This window comes from Acipenser ruthenus, chromosome 1 (genome assembly GCF_902713425.1).
Source record: "Acipenser ruthenus chromosome 1, fAciRut3.2 maternal haplotype, whole genome shotgun sequence".
Classification (NCBI taxonomy): domain Eukaryota; kingdom Metazoa; phylum Chordata; class Actinopteri; order Acipenseriformes; family Acipenseridae; genus Acipenser; species Acipenser ruthenus.
In genome coordinates, this window is record NC_081189.1 from 39413997 (window position 1) to 39430453 (window position 16457).

Sequence of the window (16457 nt, forward strand, 5' to 3'; positions counted from 1 at the left end):
GAGAAACATACATTTTACGAGAAACTATAGTTTACAAAATTAACTGGGTTTTAGATTGAGCTTGTATTTGGGTTTTGGAATTAGTTAAGTTAGTTAGACAATTTGATTTCAATATTAAGTGAAGCAGCCAGATGGCTGGAAAGCTTTCGTGCACCCCAAATTTTATGACAACTTGAAAGGTGATGGCACTCTATCCTGTGTTTTAGGGAAATGACACCTTTGGCAAAACACTCTTTTCCCATAGTTTATACTTCAAAAAAAAATAGGCAAAAGGCATGTTCCATCTTTCTTCTCTCTTCCTTCCCTTTCGACTATAGTTTTTATTGCCTTGTGAGTGAAACATCTTAGGATGTTTTGAAGTTGCGCTAACTTAGAAAAGTGGGCCCCACTTTTTTTTTTAAATTATTATTAAGGCATAGTAATATTAATAGATCATGTAAGTAAGTTGGTCTATGATGTCATAGCCAGGCAGCAATACAATTATTACCGCACGGTCATGTGATCGTGTTCAGCCAATCACAACACTTAATTTATCCAAGCCATTTTATAAGAAGATATGGTACCCATATCTTCTTATAAGACAGGGTATCATAGTCTCAGATTGCACATTGGACACACAAGCTGTCTAGTAAGAGGAACATTGTAAATTATATGAATTCAGGTAATAAGCCAATCAGATATGAGAATGGACTGCAGGAGCTACTACCAGATTCTCCATTTTAATTCTGCCTGCTGCTGTAAAGCAACTTTCAGTCAAGAAAGAAAAATGCAATTAAAGCTAGTGTCAGTTACCCCCTGCATGTGACCAAAAATAAAAAAACAAAATGAAGAGCCCTATACATGGCATATAAAAACATGCTTGAGTTGTTACATCAGCTTCTTCACTGAACACCAAAAGAAGCATCTGCTGATTAACAATGTTGTTGTGTGTCATAAGTTTTACCCCATATAATTTGTTGTGCTGCTACAATTATATCCAATAATTCTCCATTTGGAATTTTTTAATCCCTTCCAACACAGCTTTCTCCAATATCTGAGCAAAACTTGACGTAGCTTTGCAGCACTCCATTATTTATTTCAGAATGAGAAAATGTTTAAAAAGTATACTCGAAATGTCTTAAACAGACAGGCCTTCACTTTTCTTAAAATCATTTTGGTATATCTTGCATTTTGAGACACGTTAAATAAACTGGAAGTCTGTCATTTTGAGATCTGGAGATGTGTTAGATATCTAAATGTGTTTTAAGATAACTGAAATGCAATTGACATATCTCTAAATGATCTTTGGGAAGTTACAGAGCTAGAACTACTGACCAAGAAAGAGCAACACTCAGTCGCTCAGATCTGTGATGAATGTCTGTTATAACCTACAGGTTCAGCAATTTTATTTTCACTCAGGGTGTCAAAAAAAATAAAAAAATAAAAAAAATAGTCAATGTTCTCTGTTAAAGTAGAAATCTCATGCTTGTGTAAAATCACTTTACAAACACCTCCTATTCATCTGTTACCTGCAGATAATGTTAAGTGAGAGCTTTGCACTAACCATCCTTCTTTGCATTCTAATATATGGGTGTCAAAATGTTTGTTTGTTTTATTATTATATCTTTTTTTCATTTAGCAGATGGCTTTATCCAAGGTGGCTTACAGAGAAAAATTGAGAATTTTGATGAGGAAAACTAAAATAAAAAGATTTGGTGTCAGTTTTCCTTTTTATTAGGTTTTGTAAAATTCCCAATCACCCCACAAAATTGTAACCCTCTGGGAGGACTTTCCCCCTATTCTTTACAAGTGAAATGCAAGCACTGCTGTTTATAATATGTGGAATGTTTAATAGAATTCAGATTTCATGCAATTTAAATAGATTTAAATTTGTGACAATCTTTCATCAGAAAGGCAAATTCAATATCTGTGCTACTCTGCCATTTCATATTTTTGCTTTAGCATTCTTGCCAGCTAAAAATATGTGGCCCTTTATATGGCAGGGTTATCAAGTTCACTAAAGAAACAACAGGCAATCATACAAATACACTGGCTTCCTGTGCAGTTTCAAATTGATTTTAAGATGTTATTTTTAACTTATAAAGCCCTTAATGGATTAGCACCCAGTTATTTACAAGAGCTGTTGATCCAATACATTCCTAAGTGGAATTATAGATCTCAGGATGAAGGGCTCTTGGTTTTTTCTAAGGGTAAATACAAATAGTATGGGAGGAAAGCCTTTTCTTATAAGGCTCCTACATTATGGAACTCTCTGCCTTTTGTGTCAGAGAAGCTAGGAGTCTTGCTGTTTTTAATATTGAATACTTATTTATATACACAGGCCTTATTATAGTCTTTTTATTACTACTGTTTTTTTTTTTTTTAAATATGATGGCAATGTATTTATTTTTATTTGAAATTTTTATTATCTATGTTATTTTAATGTTTTATTATGCTGTGTGTATTATGTTTTCTGTAAAGCACCTTAGGGTCTATGTCATAAGGTGCTATTTAAATGAAATAAATAAATAAATATAATAAATAAATCATGACAGTCTTGCTATCAGTTACTACAGTCATGGACAACATTACACAATACAGGATCGGACTTAAATATGATTCACACATTTAAATCATACCCCAATTCTGAGAAAATGGGCTTTTCATTTTTGGAAAATGTCTGCTCAGATTCTACCACATACCGATACATTTTACAATGTTCCTAAAATTGTTCTGGAGACATGTACTCTATCCTGAGTGAGAACCACCCCAATCCTTTCAAGAATACTGGGGACACAATTCTACTACGTTTGTACTTCTGTGTAGCCCAAAGATCAATCACTTTTGAGACCTTATTCTTTTCATCAGCACAATTAGTCAACATAACCCCTAACTTTATAAACTTGTCAAAATAAGAGGCTCATCTATGGGATTCTACAAGTGGCTCTACAGTTGGGTTTAAGACGCAGGCATTGGCCTCACTATACTTATTTACACAGTGAATGATATAACCCCCTGGCTCAGTGACTATGTAAATACACATAATCCAATTCACGTTTTACAAGGCAATGACAAGATAAACTTAACTTGTCCTGTTATCTGCCCATTGAACAAAAGAAATCAGTATGATTCAGTTTCCTTTTTCACTAATATGTGTAATGTGTTCCTGATTTCAAAAAAGGACAGACACTAACAGATCTATAACAGAGTGTCTTCATAGGAACTGACCGAATTAAATCAAAATGCACTGGTTTGACAAATACCCATCAAACCAGAAGACACCTGTAGCGTAATACTGCTGGAGTGCTATAAGTGGATTCAGTTAGCTTTATTGCGCTGATAAGGTTCTGTATACTGTGATAACAGACAAACAGAAGCAAAGCTGGAGATAGCATCAGAGATATCAGATCCTGTCTAATATTATACAAAAACTGGACGCTGCTCTGCCATTGTTTTCTTTGCCATTCTGTTAATCAATAACAGAACCGCAAAAAAGAAACAGCTAAGATAACACTAGTAATTATTGACACCTGTTGGGGTAATAACATAACCCGCCCCCTTTGCATAGGAGGCTGTGTGGTCCAGTGGTTAAAGAAAAGGGCTTGTAACCAGGAGGTCCCTGGTTCAAATCCCACCTCAGCCACTGACTCATTGTGTGACCCTGAGCAAGTCAGTTAACCTCCTTGTGCTCCATCTTTCAGGTGAGAGTAATTGTGAGTGACTCTGCAGCTAATGCATAGTTCACACACCCTAGTCTCTGTAAGTCACCTTGGATAAAGGCGTCTGCTAAATAAAACAAAAAACAAATAATTATTACCTCGATATAACACGCCAAAGCAATCCCATTATCATACAGGCCTATTTATCCTGACATCATGTCTTGAGTGAAATACTGTATACATGGTAGACAGATGACATCCATATGGTTACAAAGAAAATACTGAGCGATTGATCTAAAGAAAGGAAAACTGTGTATTGTTGATCCATGAAGCCCACACTGGATGGAGTATGCTAGGCATGGCATAACACAGTGTAGGTGAGGTTGGTTTTTTCCATCGTGTTGAAGCATGCCTGCTTCACACCCTCTAATACATTTCTAATACGACTCTGGGTATAATCTTTGGGTTCAGGGAAGCACAGTTTTAAAACCAAGAGAACACTGAAAATGTCACATAAAATAAAGGGCTGTACAAAAAACATTCTTTTGACAGAACCGTATCTGAAAAAACGAGAGAGCCAGGAGATGCTGTGAATGCAGTGGTCTTTTTCAACTGGCTTGCCAATTGCAAATATTCTAGCTCTATATATTCAGTGTCAATGTTTTGTGGTTCTGGAATATTAACAGTTTAAAAAAGTGAATGCCCCTCCCAGCCTACCAACATATATCAAGCTACATGCCAAAATGTAGGAAAGCTAAATAGAAACCTTTCAGAATGGGCAACAAAAATTTAAAAGAACAAACATTACATTCCAATACTCAAAGTGAACCATACACAGTAGAACACTGTTTGTTGAAAACCTCCAGCACACAGCAAACAGAGAAACTCTGGCAGCTGGCATATATGGCACTGTGCCACATCAATGATTATCCTCCTATTTGTGTCCTTTGTCGATAAGAGATTCTCCTTATTAGCTCCAACAATATTATTACTCTTCACCCTTTTCTTCTGCTGAAAATCTTTCGGTCCTTTGTTGTATTTTTTTTTAAACATTTACCATATAAAAGTAGCTTTAGATGTCTGTATTAAAAGGCTGCTGACTAAAAGAACCGAAATCCGCAGAACTGCCCAGAATTGATTCCTATAGGCACCAGCTAGGATGGCTCTTTAAATCATTTTGCTATTTCATCTGGATGTTATTTTATCCAGACAGAAAATCATCTATCATCTTGCTTCAAGCTTCAGTCTAGGATGAATCAACCCTGGTTTTGAATCACTCATATACTTTAAATACAAACAAAGCCTACACTAACCACAGAGCTTTTTGGCAGATCTACCCATTTATATGTTTTGAAAGACTAAAAGGAAAAGCATGCAATGTTAAACTATGGCACCCTTTAACCAGACCATGAAAATGTCATGTTCTAAAATAATGCCATGTTCTAAAAACTGTTCTAAAGAAGCAAATAAAAACTAATTCATTGGAACATACTGTATGATTTCCTTATTTTCAAAGATTTTTTTTTTTTTTTTTGGTAGGAAATGATCCTACTCGGGCTTTGTGGTCTTCAAGAGAAGCTGAACAATAATTTCAGAGGATGTTTTCACATCGATGGCCGGTAACCGGCAAAATTTCCCTAGATTGTAAACCAGCATTAGATGATATGTGGACTGAATGACTTCCGAGTCAGTTTGCACAGTGCTGCAGTCCTTCCCGTCTGCGGCGAGCACAATCGAATTCTATGCCGAACCCGACCTTATTTAAAAGCCCAACGGTTGTGTCAAAAGAGAGCAGTAGAGATTTTAATTTTGTTTTAAATATGTTTAAGGAGGGTAGTGGTGAGATGTATCTGTTGTGTCTAATTTAAACATAGCATACTCACTTGTCAGAGTTTTTAAGGCGATATTTAGTTTAATAAGTAGATGCTGCCGCAGCTGCATAAATTATATATATATATATATACATATAACATGCTGAGAGACTTGTGTGGTGATTTATCAGATGGCTTTTGAATAGTGTTACTGCTACTGCTTGCCTCAGTTTTCTTTGTTCAATTCTCTGACTAAATACCACAGTATATTTGCCAATTTTTGCCAATTATTAGTGACAGAGATGAAAAAAACACATTGTTGGGTGATTTAAATACTGTTTCAGTTGTATGTTAACATTTTTACCTACACTGTTTAGATAATTGTTACTATTAAAGGTGTAGTAATATTAATAGATCAGGTAAGTAAGTTGGTCTATGATGTCATAGCCGTGCAGAAAGACAATTCTTACCGCAAGGTCATGTGATCTTGTTAAGCCAATCACAGCACTTAATTTATCCAAGCCATTTTATAATTTAACTTATTGGGCGAGTGTTGCGCCATTTCTTGTTTGGAGTGCTCACATAAATACAGTAAATGTTAGTATTAAGGAATAAATCATTACTTCCTTACCTTTTCTCACCCACACGTTGCTTCTTTGAATAATGGATACGTCTGTTCATGTACTCGATCCCGAGCAGTTCTGAAGCAGTATTTTCTGTCATTTTAGGGGGATTGTTGGAAGGTTGCCTATCTGCTGGCTTGTAGATTAAACCGACCAATCGCAGCTCTGTATTTTTTTTTTTTTTTGTAAAGTTGATACGAACAGAAAATGAAATAATTTCCAGGAATAATTATTAGAAGTAATATCGGCCCCACTGTGTCAAAAATTATTGCAAAAATGATTTTAAACTGTAGCATGCATATTTGAATTCTGTGAACATCAAAATGTAGGTTTCTCCTATTAAAAAATGCAAGCATTCTGATATTTATGGCACTACCCTAAATATCATTTGACAATGTTTCTAAATATAGTCTATTACTCCTAGGCAAAAGTCTGGCTTTGGTACATTGCATAAGGTATTGAAAATCATGTTTTATGAGTAGGATATTTCAGTCATCAAAAAGACTTCCTATTATGTAAGAATATTTTTTGATGACTTCAGTATATACTGTACGTTACATGTTTGCATAGAAAAGCCCTCTGGTAAATATGCAAGCAGTTGATTGCTTTCTGCTCATTATACAAGTGTGAATTGAAAGAGCAGTGACTTTGAAACAGTTCCAAAATGATTACAAACTCTGTTGAATGTGTGGGTGGAGAATAAGAAGAAAGGTTATGACCTCAATGGTTCCTTACAGTATTCCCAGGAAATTCAGGGGAACTGAAAATGTGTCATGTTTCCAGGCAATCCTATTTGCTGTATATTGTTTTTCACCATATGGGTCCATTTCCCTTTTTGGCTCTCTTTAACTATTTTAATTACATGAACTGGTTTGTAGAGATTAGGGCAGCCATGTGTGCTTGTTTTGTTCTGTTGTTTACTTTGTGCATATTATACAGTTATGTTTTTCATCAGGCTTGTTTAGTACAGCTTGTCCTTGTACAGATATAAAAAGCCTTGCTACTTCAAAGTTTGACAGATTGCAGGAAGCAAAGGAGTGCACACAATCTTTTTGTTGTTGTTTAAAGCAAATGTGCTTAGTTAGCAAGAAACCATTAACCTCATTCCCAGATAACCAATGAAGAGTTGCACAATTGGCTGGAGTCTGTTTTTTATATACCGAAAAAGCTTGGCAGATAAACGTAGCATTTGGAAAGCTACTTCATTGTGTATTGTAATCAGCAGGACATACATTCCTTAACACTGACCCCTCTAAAACCTCATTCATAATTGCTAAACAGTGCGCAATGAGCATGCACAGAAACCGTGCGATTGCGATTTACATTCTTGTCATGATTGGAATGTGCATTATTTAGGAAAAGTGAGTAACTAAAATCTACTACTGTAGGATCTGTAACAACATTTCAGAAAGAAATTATTTTTGATCACCATATCACTGTAAACTAAAGGCATGGAGGCCTCCTTTGAAACCAGCACAATAAGTAGGGTTTTTTTTTTTGTTTTTTGTTTTTTGTTTTTTTTTAATTTAGTCGTCGCCAATTTTTTTACCCCGGTTTTCTCCCCAATTTAGCATGCCCAATTATTATCTGTATCCCCGGCTAACCGCTCGCAACCCCCCCGCCGACTCGGGAAACGGAGGCTGGAACACGCGTCCTCCGAAACGTGCTCCTTCCAAGCCGTCATTTTTCGCACTGCAGATCCACAGCAATGCCACCAGACCTATAGTGCCGGAGGACAACACAGATCTGGCGGCTCCACTGCAGAACCACAGACGCCCTATCGGCCACAGGGGTCGCTGATGCGCGGTGAGCCGTGGATTCCCCTGCCGACCTAAGTCCTCCCTACCCGGGCAGCGCTCAGCCAATTGTGCGCCGCCCCCTAGGAACTCCCGGTCACGGTCGGCTGTGACATAGCCTGGATTCGAACCTGCGATCTCCAGGCTATAGGGCACATCCTGCACTCCGTGCGGAGCGCCTTTACTGGATGCGCCACTCGGGAGCCCCTAATTAGGGTTTTTAATTATCAAACCCAGCAGTGGGGGCAGCAGTGTGGAGTAGTGGTTAGGGCTCTGGACCCTTGACCGGAGGGTCATGGGTTCAATCCCTGGTAGGGGACACTGCTGTTGTACCCTTGAGCAAGGTACTTTACCTAGATTGCTCCAGTAAAAACCCAACTGTATAAATGGGTAATTGTATGTAAAAATAATGTGATATCTGTATAATGTGAAATAATGTATAATGTGATATCTTGTGACAATTGTAAGTCGCCCTGGATAAGGGCGTCTGCTAAGAAATAAATAATAATAATAACCCAACACTTGTGGAGTCACCACTTTTGGTGGACGGTCAATGACCAATATTTACTGTAACTCACAGGCTACATGATGAAGAAGCTTGTGTACATATGCTCTTTCACAAGTATATTTCTGTAAGGTCAACCATATAGAATTTGGGCACCAATCTTCTATATCTATAGGTAAAACCATTTTTCCAGTTACAATGTAGAGGCTAGGCAGTTTCATATCAACTGATATAATTTAATCTGTCAGATCTGTTAAGCACTGACAGCTACTGTAGCCATCCCATCATTTCTTCTCATGCTCAGTATATGTCTCTCAACTGCATGTTGCAGCAAGCCTAATGTGCACAGCAGCACTCCCTTGTCGAGTCTGTTCTTGCCGGATGTGGGCTTTCCATAAACACAATGCAATTGATTTGTGTGTTTTCCCATAAATCAACGCCCTCAACATACTGTGGAAATAGGCGTCTTAATTTGATACCATGCACCACTGTAGTTTATTTATAATGTCTTCTTGCATCTGTTCTTAAATGATCTGGGTTCATGACTACCTCTATCAAGCACCAAGAAAATGGGGTGCAAGTAAAAAGAGAGCAGATATAACAACCCTTCTACAAGTGTTGATCAACAGATAAGGCTGCCTGTATAAGGCTTTTTCACTTTCACGGTTCTAGAATAACACACTATGTAACAGGCATATTCACATTTCATACATGACCTAATTAAATGAAATTTGGGCATGAAAAAATTTAAGCTTTCAAGCGCAGCCTGTTTTTACCTAATTAACTGAGTAATGAAAAGAAATAAAGTATTTATTACAAGGAGTGGAGTACAGGAATGAAAAAGTTTAAGCCTGTCTTTTTTTTTTTTTAAAGTACTATATTTAGTTATTTTATTTGTAATGCATTAAATGTAACATACAGTTCTAAAAACCTGCTTACGCGTGTTAAGAATTCTCTCAAGAAACAAATGAAGTATGTTTTTTTTTTTTGGATCATGCTGAAGAACACTTTGTTTATTTTTGCCTTCAACTTTGTGCCTACTTTTGTGCTTAGTTACTGCTGTTATGTAAAAAAATGTAATTATTTATTTTGATTTCACAGCACTGTGATACTACCATATTTATTTACTTATTTAGACTTCTGACTTGCACTTCAGGGATGGAAATTAGACACCCACTACATAGCAATTTGACCAATTCCAGGTTTCAATACGATTGATTAGCGAACAGTACAGTATACAGAAAACAAGCCTAGGTGTATCTTAAACTCATAATAAAACCAGGAATTGATCAAACTGCTATGCAATGGGAGCCTTGTTTCCATACCATTTTAGGAGCTCCACTGAACAGACACACTATAAGGACTGTTTTTTTTTTGTTTTTTTTTTCTTCTCTGGCTGGTCTGTTGATTAGCAACTATCAGCAGATTGCACTGGAACTTGACAGCATGTTTGTGAAATCCTCATGATAAAATAATAGAATTTATAGTCTTCTCAGCAGTCAGTTTATTTTTCTTGGTGTTGATCATTTATGTGGATTAAACAAAATACATAAATACTTTTAAGTAGGAAGATAATAAAGACTAGTCACCAAATAGTTATCTGCCAACGTGAGTTTAGACTGGTACAGTAATATCTAAAGGGGTACAGTAATATCAACATAGTACCAGTGTTTATTGATTAACTGGTATTTATGAGCTGCGCCAGGGCATGGGCAAATAGGGATTGAAATATTTCTAACAAATTTCAGTAGGATGTAATGAAAGCACTTCCATGAGCATGGTAAATTGTTCAATAAAGCATTCAATACCATAAAAGCCTACTGAAATTTCTTGTAATATAAACCACTAATGAATAAAAAATAAATAAATAAATAAAAATAATGGTAAGTATAGAAGGGAAAGATCTGCGTTGTCAGGAATCCAGCTGGTTTAAAATCTGTAATGGCTTTAGCAATGATATTTCACTCCAGCACATTATGTATGCATTTCTGGGGCAGCAGTGTGGAGTAGTGGTTAGGGCTCTGGACTCTTGACCGTAGGGTCGTGGGTTCAATCCCCGGTTGGGGACACTGTTGCTGTACCCTTGAGCAAGGTACTTTACCTAGATTGCTCCAGTAAAAACCCAACTGTATAAATGGGCAATTGTATGTAAAAAATAATGTGTTAAAAAAATAATGTAATTGTATGTAAAAATAATGTGATAGCTTGTAACAATTGTAAGTCGCCCTGGATAAGGGCGTCTGCTAAGAAATAAATAATAATAATAATAATAATTTCAAACAGTACTGAAGACCTATACAAGAGAGCCCAATTACAAAACCAAAGTTCTCACTCTGTAGCATTTGTGTTTGCTGTGTGGACCAAGATTATAGTCACAACAGTTCTTGTTACAGTGCTGCATTAAAAACCTAAAGAGCAGTTACCACAATCTCTCTAAACATTCATATCTAGACGCACTGTTTAGTGCCTTGTAGTTAAGTATTTCCTTGTATACTTAACTCAGAATTTGGAATTTGAAATAAAATTAATGAGCCAAACTGATTTTCTTGTCCAATACCATTACCTACTGTGGAACCAGTCCTTCTTAAAATGGCAGCGATGACTTCACTCTGCTTCAACATATTAATAACCATGTGGTGAAGCCGAGGGGACACGAGTCTACATGTTGCCAGAAAATGTAGAACAGAACCTGTTGCTTCTACAACGTTGACTCTAGTTTCATGGAACACAAGTCTACAACTTGTAGAAACTGTAAAAAGAAATTCAGGACATCAACAAAAAAAAAAAAAAGTTTTTAAAACATATTCAGAATCATCACTGGTGTATGTATGCTTTTTTTTTTCCTAAAATGTAAATGTTGCTTTTTTTCCCCTAAACTGTTTTATTTAAGTGCTAAAATGGTCAGAAAAACAGCCCAGAAAAAACAGAAAAACATAAAAAAAAAAAATACTAACTGCCCCTTGCTACAGTACTAGACACAACAAACCTTCTCCTAGCATCAAGGATTAATATTATTAATATCTGGGGTTGATAATGAAAATAATTTGTCTAGCTCATTGTGTACTTATTTATGTATCTGAACTCCCAGCAAAAAATCATGCAAACCCAGACATATTTATAGTTGAGCCCCAGAAACACTATCCTGCCCAACATTGCAACTGCTTGCCATAAAAACAACATTCACTAGATCTATTTACTACTGCAAAAAAACAAAAAAAACCAAACGAAGCCTTTATAACTTTAACTCAAACACCGTTGTAGTTATGATGCAGCACATCAAGCTGTAGATAACCCTATTCTCCATCTGTAGGGCTACTGATTTTCCACGACCGTGGAATCATGGACGGAATCGTGCAAACAGTCTTTTACCGCTGTTATTCTCCTATAAAAAATAATGGAATGCTTTGAAAACTACACTACCCAGAAGCCCAGTGATGACACTTGTATAAAACGTTTTTGTATGTTTATTTGGATCTTTGGATAACGAGAAAACCGGTGGTTTTGTGGGCGTTACGCTGATGGACTGTATGGGTGCGTTCACTGAGATCATTCTGCGCAGATTCTGTGCAGAATCTGACCAATTTAGCCAATGACCTTCTAAGAATTGGTCAGATTCTGCACAGAATGTTCTCCATGAACGCATCCTATGTCTCAGTTGCGGCGTTGCCTGTATGCTGTGCGAGTCGAGTTGTTTTAAAAAAAAAAAAAAAAAAAAAAGCAACTAGCTGTTTTGTGAGTTCTATTCTGTGGAATCATTTTGGAGTTGTAGATACAGAAAAATGAAATGTACCAAAAAAAAAACAAAAAAAAAACAAAAAACATCAACACTTAATTGAATTTATGTATTCATTGAATTTAGTTATCGCAAACCCGTTACTCTGTCACCCACTCAACACAAGGAAATGACACAGTGGTTGAGGTGAAACCTTTAGTTTTATAACTTATTTCTAATTTATCATGAACTCCTTAATAATACTATGTACTCAGAGTGATTTTTAGTGATTTTTTTTTTTTTTTTTTTTTTACTCGTGTTTGTTTATTATTTAGCAGATGCCTTTATCCAAGGCGACTTACAGAGACTTACAGAGACTAGGGTGTGTGAACTATGCATCAGCTGCAGAGTCAGAGACCTCCTGGTTACAAGCCCTTTTCTTTAACCACTGGACCACACAGCCTCCTATAACATGACTCTCTCTACTCTAGACACTGTAGTAAGAACAGAAAATGGTGACAATTGTAGATTCAACAATGAGTGGACCAATAAATACTTATTTTACCAACTATACCGAACGCAAAGCCATTGTCTTTATTGTGCAATTAATGTGTGTCAGTAGTTAAGGAATACAATATGAAACACCATTTTGAAACCAAACAAGGAGCTTTTGGAAATACGTATCCAGAGGGCACAGTAGTTAGAAGCTCAAAAGTGGAAGCGCTGATCACTTCTTAACAGTTATACTATTAATATGTCACATACATTTTAAATGTTTGTAAAGACACTGTTAAATATTCACACTGTTCTATTATTAAAGTACTATTCATATGGTAAAATGTGTCTTGTTCAATATATGAACATTAAGTTATGTAATATTTATTATTGCTTAAAAATGTGCAGAGTAAAATACTCTAGCCTGCCTACTCCTAACTTTTTTCCAATATGGTCCCCTTAAATTTAAAAAACTAGTTGAGGAGCGCTGCTCTAACTAAGACAACTCTATCTGTCCAGGGCATACGAGAAACACATGCAAGCAGTTTTACAGCAAGTACAGCATAAACCAGTCTGCGTTGTTGCAGATGAAACTACAGATGGGAGGTATAACAATGTCTTGAACATTGTATTTAATTTGTAACTTTATGAAAATTGAATATTTTTGTAATAATGCCCCTCGTTTGACTAGTCTGTATATTGTAACACCAGCAATAAGCTGTTTTTAATAAAAAAAAACACCTTTATTTATTGACTGACCTACTAGTGGACATCTTTAAGAAAGAGTTTTCCAGAAAACTACAGTATCTCCGGCACTTAAATAAAAAAAAAATGAATTCAATAGATTTTTAATGTAAAAATGTTATTTATGTTCAAATTACATTATTTCTTAAAAAAAAAGGTAAAAACGGAAAACACGGAATTGGTCATTTTGAAAAACAGAATTTGCCATTCCCAAGAATGGAAAATCAGGAGCACTACATCTGTTTGTTTTTACTGATTTCTACTGGAATAGAAATATTCACATGACTTTTTCTTGTGACTTCTCATTGGTTGAAATGTTGTACTGTTGCTTCGACAAAATCAACTCTCTTTTGATAAAGTTGCCCGAAACTTTGTTTGTAGTTTGCACGTCACTTTCTACAAAAGAAATCTCCCTTTCTGCAGTTTTCTGGTAACATATAGATTAGTGTCCCCTCGGCTTTAGGCTTCTAGTGTACTACATACTGTAAGCTACAAAAATTGTTCCCACAGCAGCTTTGTGTACAGTCACTACTGCCGTAAAAATCGTTTTTTAGGTTGCACTGGGCAAAAACATTAATAATTTTGTTGTACAACATATAGTTGTGGTTTTGAAAAGAATCCCACTGGGGATTTGTCCCTGCCAGCATACAGTAGTACAATCCCACCAAAACCATACCCAGCCTTGGTTATTTGCACATTTTATTTTAGATTTTTTTTGGAATGGCAAAGATTTTCTCTAAAATTCTACCCTTAATGAAACTGGACACTTGTAGGTTGGGAGTGCATGTAAACTGCACTCAAGTATACTGCATATTTTATCCTGTGTACAGCTCTCTGCAGTGCTTATGTGTAAAAGGGTGTGTGTTATATTTAGAAAATGATGGTACTACTTTCAAACATACACCAAGTAACAAATCTATCAAGTAAATCACAACACAAAAATAACCACATCACCCTGCTGTCTGATCAGTACTTCTTGTGAAAATGTGTGACTGCCCTTTAATGCAAATATTTTTTAACCTAAAAGCATCCCTGGAAACAACTATTTTACATTACCAATGACCACATGGCACCAGATTTTGAGTTAATGTAAGAATGGATCTGTCACCTGCTGTTTCTTTGCATTCATGAGAAATACTTTTTCTGATGCAACCCCAGACAGACAGGCGGGATTGTGGAGAAAGCGCAAGAATTCCCAGAAACCAAGAATACAATAAAAATGAGAAGGAAAAATACAACAGTAAAATACCAAATAACTGGTCAGGCACCACAAGAGCACACCCACAATCCACAGAGCTGATAATTATACATTTTCATACTATTGTGTCCTGCTTGTTGTAACTTGCAAATCAACCTTTTGTGCAAGAACTAGGCTACACTTTTCTGACAGGTGTGTTTTTGTGTCTCCCGCTTAAAGTAGTTGATGCAGATTTGTGAAAAAAAGTTTCTCACCAATTTCAGAATTTAACTGGTTGAAGTATGCATTATTTTATTATTGATGTAACTATCACTATTTAATCATATCCTGATGTAACTATCACTATTATCTGCTGTATTATTAAAATGTGGTTTGTCACACTTGAACAAAAATTATTGTATTATTTGCTCTTATTGTATTACTTGTATTGTAACACTTGAATGTATTTGCTTGCGATTGTAAGTTGCCCTGGATAAGGGCGTCTGCTAAGAAATAAATAATAATAATATTTTTTTAGTAACATAAAAAACAATAAAAAAAAAAAAACACATTACTATACTACATTTTACTTACCGGTCCTTTGTCATTTTGAAGTACATTTGTAGTAGGTTGAACATTCCGATAAGTAACGAAATGCTTATAAAATTATAATAGTTCACAACCACAGACCACAAGTTTGCATGGATTTCCATGTGAAATATCCCCAACTCACCCCGTTAAAATACAACTTTCTGTGCTATATAAAACGAACATTTCAATTATGTATAGTAAATGCCATCACGTCAGATTGATAATCATGACTACACAACAAATGAAGTAGACTTTCTAAACAATATCTATCTATATAAACGCTGCATTACTGAACTAGAAACAGAAAGTGAGTGAAAATACCAGCAGCACTGTGTAATATTGGTAGAAGATAGGAAAACGGTAACATCTCTTTCCAAATACAAATCCAAAGCATTTGATTGTTTATTTTAATTCAAAATAAAATCTAGAATTAGACGGAAAAAAGCCAACAAAAGCTAATACAGCAGTTGATTACTCACGTTCACTTTCACGTCACCAGCGTTGCAACAGCAATATGTCAAAGATATCGTTTAGTTAATTTTTTGTTTGAACATTATTCCTCTGTTTTGTCGGGATTTCCTTTTTCTTTCCTATAACATCAATGTACGCAAAACATGAGTACTGTAGCTGAAGGCAGAGTAAGATTCCTTGTAAAGATGGAAAAAAACGTCAGACGTCACTCAGTGTCAACACCACAGGAAATGGCGTTTTCCAATGGGATGTATGCGGGATTAAGGAATTCCGGGAAGCAAGCAGTTTTTTCAGATTACACCCATACGGGCTGTGTCAGGTCAGAGCACGACATGGTACAGACCAGAATGCATTTTGGTTGAATTACCTCTCATACTATTAAAAACAGGGATACCACATGGTGTAGCAGTGTTTGGGAGAGGGAGAGGGAGATGGAATTAATTTGTGTGGTTCCATGTAGTTTTCTTTTAGACAGATAAATGATCCTTACAAATGCAAATAACCTAATTAATATTAAAATACGAGATGGCGGTATTTCAGTGTTGTGGTAAACATTTACCGAACACGTTTTTTTTAGCACTTTGTTGGAAAATCGAATCGATACACAAACAAAAATTCGGTGAGCACATATTAACACAATCAGTTAATTGACATGTGACTTACAGGGAAAAGCAATCGAAACCTGACCGAATATCATCATGAACTATGATGATACAACAGTTTCAAAAGATAACTTCTGCCGGGTTTTACTAATGACATGACCCCGCTGAAAACCAGCTATTTTTTGCATGCACTCTGGAGAAACATTTATTTAAAAAGCGAAGTTGTAGATTTGTCTTCTAACCATTAATCCTACATAAATATGTTTCTAAAATAAGCTACATATCTTACAAA

General features: G+C 35.9%; 1 protein-coding gene across 2 annotated transcripts in view; it reads right to left on the minus strand.

Moving 5' to 3' along the window:
* The window catches only part of LOC117421117 (leukemia inhibitory factor receptor-like), a 64019-nt gene extending 48139 nt beyond the window's left edge, over positions 1-15880 (minus strand). The window contains exon 1 of one of the 2 annotated variants that reach the window (XM_059025003.1): positions 15572-15880. The gene's annotated coding sequence lies outside the window, so the exon portion shown is untranslated. The remainder of the gene's footprint in view (positions 1-15571) is intronic. The other variant, XM_034035075.3, reaches the window with a different exon arrangement.
* Between the last annotated feature and the right edge of the window lie 577 nt (positions 15881-16457).